This window comes from Sapajus apella, unplaced genomic scaffold, assembly GCF_009761245.1.
Source record: "Sapajus apella isolate SASKATOON/1434 unplaced genomic scaffold, GSC_monkey_1.0 scaffold117, whole genome shotgun sequence".
NCBI classification, from domain to species: Eukaryota; Metazoa; Chordata; class Mammalia; order Primates; family Cebidae; genus Sapajus; species Sapajus apella.
The window spans coordinates 1,419,026-1,431,167 of record NW_022437057.1 but is presented as its reverse complement, the minus strand read 5'-3'; the positions used below and the strand labels follow the sequence as shown (position 1 = coordinate 1,431,167).

Genomic DNA, 12,142 nt, shown 5'->3' with positions numbered 1-12,142 from the left:
GGAGTTTCACTCTTGTTACCCAGGCTGGAGTGCAATGGCGCGATCTCAGCTCACCGCAACCTCCGCCTCCTGGGTTCAGGCAATTCTCCTGCCTCAGCCTCCTGAGTAGCTGGGATTACAGGCACGCGCCACCATGCCCAGCTAATTTTTTGTATTTTTAGTAGAGACGGGGTTTCACCATGTTGACCAGGATGGTTTCGATCTCTTGACCTCGTGATCCACCCGCCTCGGCCTCCCTAAGTACTGGGATTACAGGCTTGAGCCACCGCGCCCGGCCAACAATTTATACTTTCACAGATCTTGAGTAACAGTGCTCTTATTTCCTGACAGTCTCATGGTATTACTTGAATTTTAAACTGTTTGCTTTTTAAATTGTTCTTCTCTTTTTCCTCCATTAACTTTTTATTATGAAAAATGCCATATACATCTAAGAGTTGGAGTATAAAAAGTACAACAATAGGCCGGGTATGGTAGCTCAAGCCTGTAATCCCAGCACTTTGGGAGGCCGAGACAGGTGGATCACCTGAGGTCAGGAGTTCAAGACCAGCCTGACCAAGATGATGAAACCCCCGTCTCTATAAAAAGAAAAAAAAAAAAATTAAAAAAGTACAGCAAACATCATTTATATACTCTCTCCACCTAGATTCAACAGTTATTAACATTTTGCCATATTTGAGTCCTTTCTCTGCTATTCCCTCTCCCTTCTCTTATTTTCCCCTTCTTCCCTCCTTCCCAGTTCTCTCTTTTTTCCTTCCCTCTCTTACTGTCTTTCCTTCCTCCCTCTCTTTTTTGTTGTTAAAAATATGAAAGTAAGTTGCAAACATCATAATACTTAGCCCCTAGGTTTTCAACATGTATCTACTAAGAATAAGGATAGTATTTCCCTCTTCCTCTCAAACCACAAATACATGCATATACATACAACCATATCTCCATATATATAACTACATTATATAAAATCACATATACTTTATACGTGTGTAACTACTGTTTTCACATCTAAGAAAATTAAAGTAATTCCATAATACAATATCAAACATCAGTTAAATCTAAATTTTCCTAATTGTCTCAAAAATGTCTTTTATAGTACCCTTACTTCTTTAAAACAAACTGACAAACCAGGATTCAAACAAAGGACAACCTTTGTATTTGGTTATGTTTCTTGTACTCTCTTTTAAGAATAGTTCCTTTACCCCTTTCCCTCCTTTCCTGGCATTAACTTATTTGAAGAGACCAGCTCCAGTTGTCTTATAGGATGTGTAACCTTCTTCATTCATTGAGTATTTCCTTACGGTGTCATTTAACTTGTTTCCCTAGCTCCTCTACTTCCTGTAAACTGGAAGTTGATTGAGATGCATCCAGGTTAAACATTTTGACGAGAATGCTTCATCATAGGTGAAGTATACTTCACATTGAGTCACATCAGGAGGCACTTAATGACGGGTTATCCCATTATGAGCAATGCTAATTTTGATTCCTTGGCTGAGATGGCAGCAGCCAGTTCTCTCCATAATGAAGGTAAAATTTTCTCCTCAGCTATTAGAGAGGAATCTATGGGACACTATTTTGGCACCTTGTAAATACCCTGTTTCATTATAGCCTTTCACCCAGTGGTTTCAGCATCCTGATCCTGAAATCGGTTATTACAATAGGTGTTGCAAAATTGTAGGGTTTTTTTTTTTTTTTTTTAATTTTTTGAGACAGAGTCTTACTTTGTTGCCCAGGCTGGTGTGCTGTGGTGCAGTTTTGGCTCACTGCAACCTCTACCTCTCGGGTTCAAGTGATTTTCCTGCCTCAGCCTCTCGAATAGCTGGAACTTACAGGTGTGTGCCACCATGCCCAGCTAATTTTTGTGTATGTGTGTGTGTATATATATGTATATTTAATTTTTGTATTTTTAATAGAGATGGGGTTTTGCCATGTTGGACAGGCTGGTCTTGAACTTTTGACTTCAGGTGATCCACCCGCCTCGGCCTCCCAAACTGTTGGGATTACAGGTGTGAGCCACTGTGCTGGGCCAGAATTGTAGTATGTATGTGAGTATGTATTTATTTATTGAGGTGGAGTCTTGCTTTGTTGCTCAGGCTAGGGTGCACTGGTGTGATCTAAACTCACTGCAGCCTCCGCTTCCTGGGTTCAAGAGCTTCTCCTGCCTCAGCCTCCCAAGTAAGTGGGATTACAGGCACCCGCCACCATGCCTGGCTAATTTCTGTATTTTTATTAGAGACAGGATTTCGCCATGTTGGCCAGACTGGTCTCGAAGTCCTGACCTCAAGTGATCCACCTTCCTTGGCCTCCTAAAGTGCTGGGATTACAGGTGTGAGCCACCATGCCCAGCCAGAATTGTAGTTTTAAAATTGCCATTCCCACAGGCTGTCTTGTCCTTTTCTTTATCACCTTACTCTCCTGAGTTTTTTTTTTTTTTTTGAGACGGAGTTTCGCTCTTTTTACCCAGGCTGGAGTGCAATGGCGCGATCTCGGCTCACCGCAACCTCCGCCTCCCGGGTTCAGGCAATTCTCCTGCCTCAACCTCCTGAGTAGCTGGGATTACAGGCATGTGCCACCATGCCCAGCTAATTTTTTGTAGTTTTAGTAGAGACGGGGTTTCACCATGTTGACCAGGATAGTCTTGATCTCTTGACCTTGTGACCCACCCGCCTCGGCCTCTCAAATTGCTGGGATTACAGGCTTGAGCCACCGCACCTGGCGACTCTCCTGAGTTTTTATATTCAGTGTTAACAATCAATTACAGTCTTTGCTAATGCTTAGATTGTCCCAGATTTGGCTACTGAGAGCTTTTTCGATTTTTCTAGGTAGCTCCTCCCATTTCCTTTTGACATGACCCCATCAGTGTTTTTTTCTCCCCCCTTGGCTTTTTTGGTACAACAAGATGTCCCAGATTCACTTTATATTTCCATAAGGTGATCAGGAATTAGCCATTTCTCCAAGGCTCTAGTTCTTTTTAGTGAGGAATGGCGTTTAGAAACTAAAATCATTGCTGTGAGTTGTTATTGCTTCTAGACCTCTTCAGTGGACAGAACTAAGAAGTATATGTAAAAAGAATCATGAGTTCATGTTATTTCTGATTCAGATGTAATATTAGAGAGATTTTTTTCCTGACTCTGTTAGCCTTTTAATTTTCCAAATCTACGGGACCTTATCAGTGTCATGGCCACATCAAATTGAGATACACATTGTTACTTAAATAGGCAGGCAGATAAATATTTTCATCCCTTCATTATTTTTTTTAGAGACGGGGTTTTACCATGTTGCTCAGGCTGGTCTTGAACTGACCTCACATGATCCACCCACCTCGGCCTCCCAAAGTGCTGGGATTACAGGCTTGAGCCACCATGCCTGGCCTCATCCATTCATTATTGAGCATGTAATCTGTTCTAGGTACTGTTTGGTAATGTGGTAAATACAGAAAGGAATCAAATGTATACCTTGCTTCCAGAATCTTGTTGTCTTTTACTTAAAAAGGCATAGCATAGTGTAAAAGTTTATAAAGATCACAGGAGGTAGACAAACAGTGTTGTAGGAGTTAGAAAAGGAAGGAAATTTTATAAGGGATGTTTTAAAAACTTACCGTTTGAGGCTCAAGCAGAAATGAGACATAAACATGGATGTATTGGCATAGTGGAGCTTCATAGCAAAGGGAACCAAGTAAACAATGGTTGGCAGACATGGTATTTGTTGTCTATCTGGGGCACAAGTAATTCTGTGTATTGCTGGAGTATTGCTTGTGTGGGAGGGACTATGGATGATGAATTTGGAAAGGCAGGTTGTAACCAAATCTTGAACTTTATCCTGTTGGGTCATTGGTCCCCAGCCTTTTTGGCAGGGACCGGTTTCCTGGAAGACAGTTTTTCCACAGACGAGATGGAAGAGTGGGGATGGAACTGTTCCACCTCAGATCATCAGGCATTACTTAGATTCTCATAAGGAGCGTACAACCTAGCCTCATATGTGCAGTTCACAGTAGGGTTTGCGCTTTTGTGAGAATCTAATGCCTTGGCTGATCTGACAGGAGGCAGAGTTCAGGTGGTAATGTGAGCAATGGGGAACAACTGTAAATACAGATAAAGCTTGTCTCCTGTTCACCACCTGCTGTGATGCCCAGTTCTTAACAGGCCGCAAGACTGATACTGGTCCACAGCCTGAGGTTGGGAACCCCTGCTTTAGGTCATAAAATGCAAACTAATAGCCTGTGGATAGGTAGAGCTTCACAGACATATTTTATTTGGTCCACATAGATTTTATTTATTTATTTATTATTTGTTTTTGAGACAGTCTCGCTCTGTCACCCAGGCTGGCCTGCAGTGATGTGATCTCACTGCAACCTCTACCTCCCAGGTTCAAGTGATTCTCATGCCTCAGCCTCCCGAGTAGCTGGGACTACAGTTGCATACCATCATGCCCAGCTAGTTTTTGTATTTTTAGTAGAGACAGGGTTTCACCATATTGACCAGGTTGGTCTCAAACTCCTGGCCTCAAGCAATCCACCTGCCTTCGCCTCCCAAAGTGTTGGGAATTATGGGCGTGAGCCACGGCACCCGGCTTGGCAGCTACTCTTGACAATTTATTTTGTGTCCTTCCAGATGGTGCCTATACCACGCCTGACCAGATTTTAAAAATTGGGACATTTCATATTGAAAATTGGAGCTCAGTAGTAGCTGTTCTTTTGAGTCAGAGCTTGTACTTTTCCTGTACATAACTCCTGTGAAACCAATTTCACTTTACCTAAATGGTCATATACATTTTTAATTTTTATTTTTTTGGGGTCAGAATCTTGCTGTGTCACTCAGGCTGGAGTACAGTGGTTGGTACGATCATGGCTTACTGCAGCCTTGACCTCCTGGGCTTAAGCTATCCTCCTGCCTCAGCTTCCCAAGTAGTTGGGACTGCAGGTGCAGAGCACCATGGCTGGCTAACTTTTCAAATTATATTTTATTTTTTGAAACAGGGTCTTGCTCTGTTGCCCAGACTGGTAAGGTGCAATCATAGCTCACTGTAGCCTCTAATTCCAGGGCTCAAGCCATCCTCACAGGTAGCTGGGACTACAGTGGCATGCTACCATGCCCAGCTAATTTTTAAATTGTTTTTGTAGAGATGAAGTCTTGCTGTGTTGCACAAGCTGGTCTTGAACTGACTTCAAATGATCCTCACGTCTCAGCCTCCTGAAGTGTTAGGTTGATAGGCATAAGCCACCACACCTAGTCTGTTTTTATTATTTTTTTAGATACTGGGTCTCACTGTTGCCCAGGCTGGTCTCAAACTCCTGGCCTCAAGCAATCCCCCTGCCCAGGCCTCCTAAGCTGTTGGGATTACATATAAGTTTTTGAGTTTGTGATCCCTGCCTAGATTGGAGGAGGAATAAGGGTGATGGACGTGGGTTTGAGAAGGGAGTTGACTATGAAAATTTGAGCAAGATCTGTGGTTTACAAAGATCGCTCTGGTTGTCAGATTAGAGGATGCATTAGCATAGGACAGATTGGAGCAGGGGGACTAATTCGTTCACTGTTGGAATGTCCTAGGGAAGAAATGATGAGATAGTAACATGGCATGAAGAGGAGGAAATGAGACATTTTAGATGCAGAGAGGATGGTTGTATTGATAGCTGTCAGTACATGTGTGTATGTATTGACATGAGTGTAAATCAGACTGTTAATAGAGTCCTGTTTCTGAAAACCTTTGCCTTCATAAATTAGTGCCTGAAAGTTAACTACTTGTTTTTATAACCTGTTGGTTAATTTGGAAGGCAGTAATAATAGTTTTAGGCATGTTGTCATTTTAAAGCTTAGTTTTATAATATGCAAATAACATGCTTTGACAAAAAATGTAATATTGACCTGGCTTTATTTCTGAAAATTGTGTATTAAGTAAATATTTATAGTGTGATTCTTCTTTTTCTATCATTTTCCTTATAATTACGGAGCTCAATTTTTAAACAAAAATATTGGAAAGCTATATACTTATTTTTAAGGAGCTTGCTGCATGTATTTTTCCTACAATCTGTACTAGAAGTTAATCAAAAGGATAGTGAATTCATAAGGTCCTTTCCCCTCTACACTTAAAATTATACTGTATTAGGACCATCTAGACTGTTAGTAACTATTTTTTTTTTTTTTTTTTTTTTTGAGACGGAGTTTCGCTCTTGTTACCCAGGCTGGAGTGCAATGGCGCGATCTTGGCTCACCGCAACCTCCGCCTCCTGGGTTCAGGCAATTCTCCTGCCTCAGCCTCCTGAGCAGCTGGGACTACAGGCACGCGCCACCATGCCCAGCTAATTTTTTGTATTTTTAGTAGAGACGGGGTTTCACCATGTTGACCAGGATGGTCTCGATCTCTTGACCTCGTGATCCACCTGCCTCGGCCTCCCAAAGTGCTGGGATTACAGGCTTGAGCCACCGCGCCCGGCCTGTTAGTAACTATTTTGTTGGAAATCCTCCCTGTCTGATTGGAGCATGACTTTATCGAGTTCCATTGCCAGTGCCATTATTCCAGATATTTAGTATTATCTCCAGCCCACACATGCTGAGGGAGATAGACATGAAGTATATATAAATTAGTAGACTAGAAGTGAGATTGACTGACAAGCCACACCTGGCTACTGTGTAATAAGCTTCCAGCTTTGGAGGATGAACAGCGATTGGTTAAGAGAGCATTTGTATATATATGTTTTATTGTGTAAAACTTACATTAAAGAACACGTCTTAAGCGTATAGCTCAATGAATTTTTACATATATACATAGCACATTATGTAACCACTACCCAGATCAAAATATAGACCTTTTCCAGAGCATTTCAAGGCTTCTTTTTGCCTGTACCTCACCCAGTCAATGAACTCTCTTTTTTTTTTTTTTTTTTTTTTTGAGATGGAGTTTCGCTCATATTGCCAGGGCTGGAGTGCAATGGCAGTCTCAGCTCACCACAACCTCCGCCTCTGTCTCTGCCTCCCATGTTCAAGCCTCAGCCTCCAGAGTAGATGGGATTACAGGCATGTACCACCATGCCTGGCTAATTCTGTATTTTTAGTAGAAACAGGGTTTCTCCATGTTGGTCAGACTAGTCTTGAACTCCTGAGCTCAGGTGATCTGCCCGCCTTGGCTTCCCAAAATGCCGGGATTACAGGTGTCAGCCGCCATACCGGGCTCTGAACTCTCTTCTTTAAGGTCTTTTCTGACCTCTTTCACTATAGGCTAGTTATGTTTGTTTTTGAATTTCGTGTAAATAGGATTATAGAATATAAACTCTTGTGGTTTTGTTCCCCCACTCATTGTTATTATGTTTGTAATATTAATTTTGTTGTGTGTAGCTGTAGTTTTTTTTTTCTATGCATTATTCCATTGTAGATATTCACAGTTTGTTTTACTTGGTCGATTAAATGCTTGGATTGCTGAATACTTGCCTGCTATTGATGAATACTTGAGTTGCTTCTAATTTTTGTCTGCTACTATGGATAACAGTTCTAAGGTAGACATAAGCACTTGTTTCTCTTGGGTATAAAAACCCAAGGGATAGCCATATATTTAACTTTAGTAGATATTGCTTGTTTTAGGAAAAACTCTCTCAAACCATGTTTTTCCTCTGCTCTCAAACTAGTACAATGGCAGTCATCAACACAGAAGAAGGCTTCTGTGACCAAATGTGTGGGAGTGGGTTTCTCTCCACTGCTAGTGAGCAATCAGTTCTGCCATGTGTTCTCCAATTCAATTCCGACACTATCTACTTAAAGATAGTGTCAGATCCCACAGGTTGAGGGCTTGGTCCGCGAGATTGCCCACCCCATACACATACCAGTTTTAAGCTTGGGCCTCTGGTCCTTCTGAGCTTCAAGTTGGGGTTCCCGCTACCTCTACTATGGGTTTGATTAATTTGCTGGAAGGGCTCACAGAATTCAGGGAAACAGGTAACACTTACCAGTTTATCATAAAGAATATTATTACAAAGGATACAGATGAAGAGATATGTCAGATGAGGTATGGGGGAGGGGTTGTAGAACTTCCATGCCCTCTGTGAGCCTGCCATGCTCCAGGAACCTCCACTGTTCATCTATCTAGAATGCTGTCCTCTTGGGTTTGGGTTTTTTTTTTTTTTTTTTTTTTTGAGACAGGGTCTTGCTCTGTTGCCCAGGCTGGAGTATGGTGGCACAAACACAGCTCACACACAGCCTTGACCTTTCTGGCTCAAGCAGTCCTCTGCCCCAGTCTCCTGAGTAGCTTGGATCACAGGGGTGCACTCGGTTAATTTTTTAATTTTTTGTATAGACTGGGTCTTCCATGTTGGCCAGGCTGGTCTCAAACTCCTGGCTCAAGTGATCCACCTGCCTCAGCCTTCCAAAGTGGTAGGATTACAGAAATGAGCCACTGCTCACATCTTAGGATTTTGTTTTTTTTTTTTTTTGAGACGGAGTCACCTGGGCTGTAGTGCAGTGGCTCAATCTCTGCCCACTGCAACCTTTGCCTCCCGGGTTCAATCGATTCTCCTGCCTCAGCCTCCTGAGTAGCTGGGATTACAGGCACACACCACCATGCCTGGCTAATTTTTGTACTTTTAATAGAGATAGGGTTTCACCATATTGGTCAGGCTGGTCTTGAACTACTGACCTCATGATCCACCCTCCTGGCCTCCCAAGTGTTGGGATTACAAGAGAGAAAAGTACGTTATAAAGGATACAACTGAATAGTCAGACTAAGAGGTACGTAGGGCAAGTAAAGTACTTTACTTGCGTTTGTTGGTTTTTATAAAGTACACTATAAAGGATACAACTGAATAGTCAGACTAAGAGGTATGTATGTAGGGTGAGGTCTGGAAGTGTCCTGAGTGCAGGAGCTCTGTCTCTGTGGAGTTGGGGTGTACCTCCCTCCTGGTATTGGCATGTGTTTGCCATCCCAGAGGTTCTCTGAACCCTGCCCTTTAAGATTTTTTTTCTAAATGGAGATCACATTACCTAGGAATGATTAATGATTAATCATTGGGCATTGGTGTTAAACTCAATTCCTAGCTCGTCTCCCTTCTCCAGTCCCTTTCCTTTCCCCAGAGACGGTGGTGGGGGTGGTGAAAATTTGGATCCTCAAATCACATGGTTCCTCTGGCAGCCAGCCCCCATCCTCCAAGAGCTACCTCGTTAGCATAAACTTTGGTGTGGTTGAAAGTGGCTTGTTTTGAATAACAAAAGGTGCTCCTCTCAGTACTATCACTCGGGCAATTTCAAGGATTTTAGAGGCTTTTGTGCTAGGAACCGTGGTCATCAGGGCAGCAAAGATCAAATATATGTTTCTTATGTCACAAGATGTATATTTTGTGTTTCAAGTAACTGCCAGATCTTTTCCCAAAGTGGTTGTACATTCTTATACTTTCTCTGGCAATATGAGTTTAGTTGCTCTAAATCCTAGTCAGCACTTGGCATTGTCAGTCTTTTAGCCTTTCTGATAGGTGTGAAGTGGTATCTCGTTGAGGTTTTAATTTACATTTCTATGTGCCTGCTGCCTATTTGAATATCCTTTTTACAGGTATGCCTTTCTTTTGACCTTATAAAAAAATTGAGTTGTCTTCTTATTAATGAGAATATTTTTATAGTCTAGAAATGAGTCCTTTGTCAGATGTATATATTGCAGACATCTCCTGTTTTGTGACTTGCCTATTCACTGTCTAAATCATGTTTTTTGATGGACAGAAGGTCTTAATACTAATGAAGTTCAATTTTTTATTTCATGGTTACTGTTTTTCATGTCCTTTATAAGAAATTTTAAGGTCTTCAAGATAATTTGGTTTTCTTCTGGAAGTCCTAGGGTTTTACTGTTGTATTTGACCGGAGCGTAGAAAGTTACCACAAGACAAAAGTATGCCAGATTGCAGGGTCATTTATTATGCCGGCGACCACAGAGGACTCACGTCTCTCCAACCTGTGGTGCCAAAAGGAGGGTGCCATGATTTTTTATACCCGAAAAACCACCTTGGGAGTGGAGGTGAGGGGCGGGGATGGGGATGATAAGGTTTCGGACATTCCAAGGGCTAGGGGATTCTGTGATTCACCTCAGTGGTTTACAGAAGTCAAGATATACATTTGTTTACACATCACAGCTTTTAGCAGTTACTGATAAGAAAAGGTAAGCAGCTTTACATAGTTTTGAAGAACAAACTAGCAGTTCTATTTACAGAGGCCAAGGACAGCAGTTATTGTAAGGAGAATGGGGCAGCCATTTCAACTTATCTAAAAACAGTTTTGCATTTTATAAAATAGTTTTGCTCCGGTTCTGGCTCTAGGCCAGCACAATATCACATTACCATCTCAAAATAATTGTTTTTTTATGGTTGAGATTAGGATCAAGGTTCATTTTTCCCCCATATTTTTAACCAGTTAGTCCACCACCATTATTTAAATATACATTAAAAAGTAATTGCAAAATTATTGCATACTTACCTTTTTTTTTTTTAGAGGCAATTCACATTTATTATAGAAAAAATGAAAATAAAAATAATGTAAAAATAAGAAGGAAAAAGAACTAAGTTTCCCTTGTAACTACTATTAATATATGGTATGTATTTTTCCCTTCCTTCATCTATATCTATATATATATATATATATATACACACACACACACACACACACACACACACACGTACATATGCTTGTATGTATGAATGTATTTTATATGCATAGATTTATTTTTTGAGAGGAGTTTTTGTTGCCCAGGCTGGAATGCAGCGGCGTGATTGTGGCTCATGCCTCAACTGTAGCCTTGACTTCCCAGGCTCAAGCGATTCTCCCACCTCAGTCGACTGAGTAGCTGGGACTACAGGCATACAACACAATGCCTGGCTAATTTTTGAAGTTTTTGTAGAGATGGGGTCTCCCTGTGTTGCCCAGGATGGTCTTGAACTTTTTAAAAGAGCATGAATATTTTATATAGCCAAAGGTTTTACTCACTGTTCTTAACCATTATGAACGTGCCATGACAGACTATATTCTCTGTATGAAACATATTTTCTCCATGTTATATGCCATTTTAGGGTTTTAATAAATCTTTAAAAATCCCAGTTTGATTAAAGAATTAAATATTTAAATTACTAGTGATATTGTACGTATTTTTCTAATATTGGTGGCTATTCATATTTCTTTTGTGAAGAAAGAGGAGTGTTAAAATTAGTTGTAGTTCTGCTCTGCTGATTCTAGGTGCAAGGGGGAGTGTGGCGGAGGGAAATCACCGGGGTGAGGAACTTTGGATTTTGTTGTGACTGGGGAACTGCTGCTGCCCTTTTGTGATTGAAATGGCCATTTTTGTTAGAAGCCAGCTGTGGAAGTGTTTGCCTTACTCTGCATACTGTCCCTGGTAATGGAAATTGGGTCCCTTCTCTGGGTAGACCCTGGCTCTGGGTGCTTTTTATGAAACACTTTAGGATCAGTTGCTATTGGCCTCACTGACAGCTTCAAGGACTCTCACTCCTACTTCTAGCCTTTGCTGCTTTGAGATGGGCTTCTGCTGGGAATTCCTTCCCCTTCTCAGGTGGGCTTTTCTTTCTTTATATGCGGTGAACTCTATTTCTAGTTCATTTTTTTTCTGTATTTTATTTTTAGAAATACCTTGAAATGTCTTCTATATGTGGAGGGCACCGCTGGCCAGGATTCAAGTCCATTGTGGTTTATCTTTTATTTTGATAATCCTTTGATGATTTTGGTTACATCAGTCAGTAACCCCAACTTTGACACCTCTGTTTTCCTTCTGAGTCTTGTCTATTTTTGCTCTTTTTCACCCTTGCTGTCTGTACTTTTGTTACAGTGATTTTTTTTTTTCCTCCTTTTTCTCTGTTTCTCTGAACCCTGCTTGAGGGTTCCAACAAGCATTATACTTTGTTCTCATTATTAAGGAGGGGTCACCCTTTCTTCCTTCCTTGCCCAGTTAACCTCTGCTTGTCTTTCAGAGTTGAGCTCAAGCATCAACTCCTTAGGAACCATGTCTGGGTCCCCTGGGTACCTTCATAGATTAAGTTCCCTTGTTACGCTCTAGCAGCAGTCAGTTCTTTTTTTTTTTTTTTTTTTTTTTTTAAATTTTCACAGCTATTAATGTAACTGTAGTTGACAAATTGATATGATTTGGCTGTCCCCCCCTACCCAGATCTCATCTTGAATTCTCATGT

At 41.2% G+C, this 12,142-nt stretch overlaps 1 protein-coding gene across 8 annotated transcripts in view; it reads left to right on the top strand.

Moving 5' to 3' along the window:
• FBXW11 (F-box and WD repeat domain containing 11) overlaps window positions 1-12,142 on the top strand; it is a 150,659-nt gene that overhangs the window by 16,842 nt on the left and 121,675 nt on the right. The window lies entirely within an intron of this gene.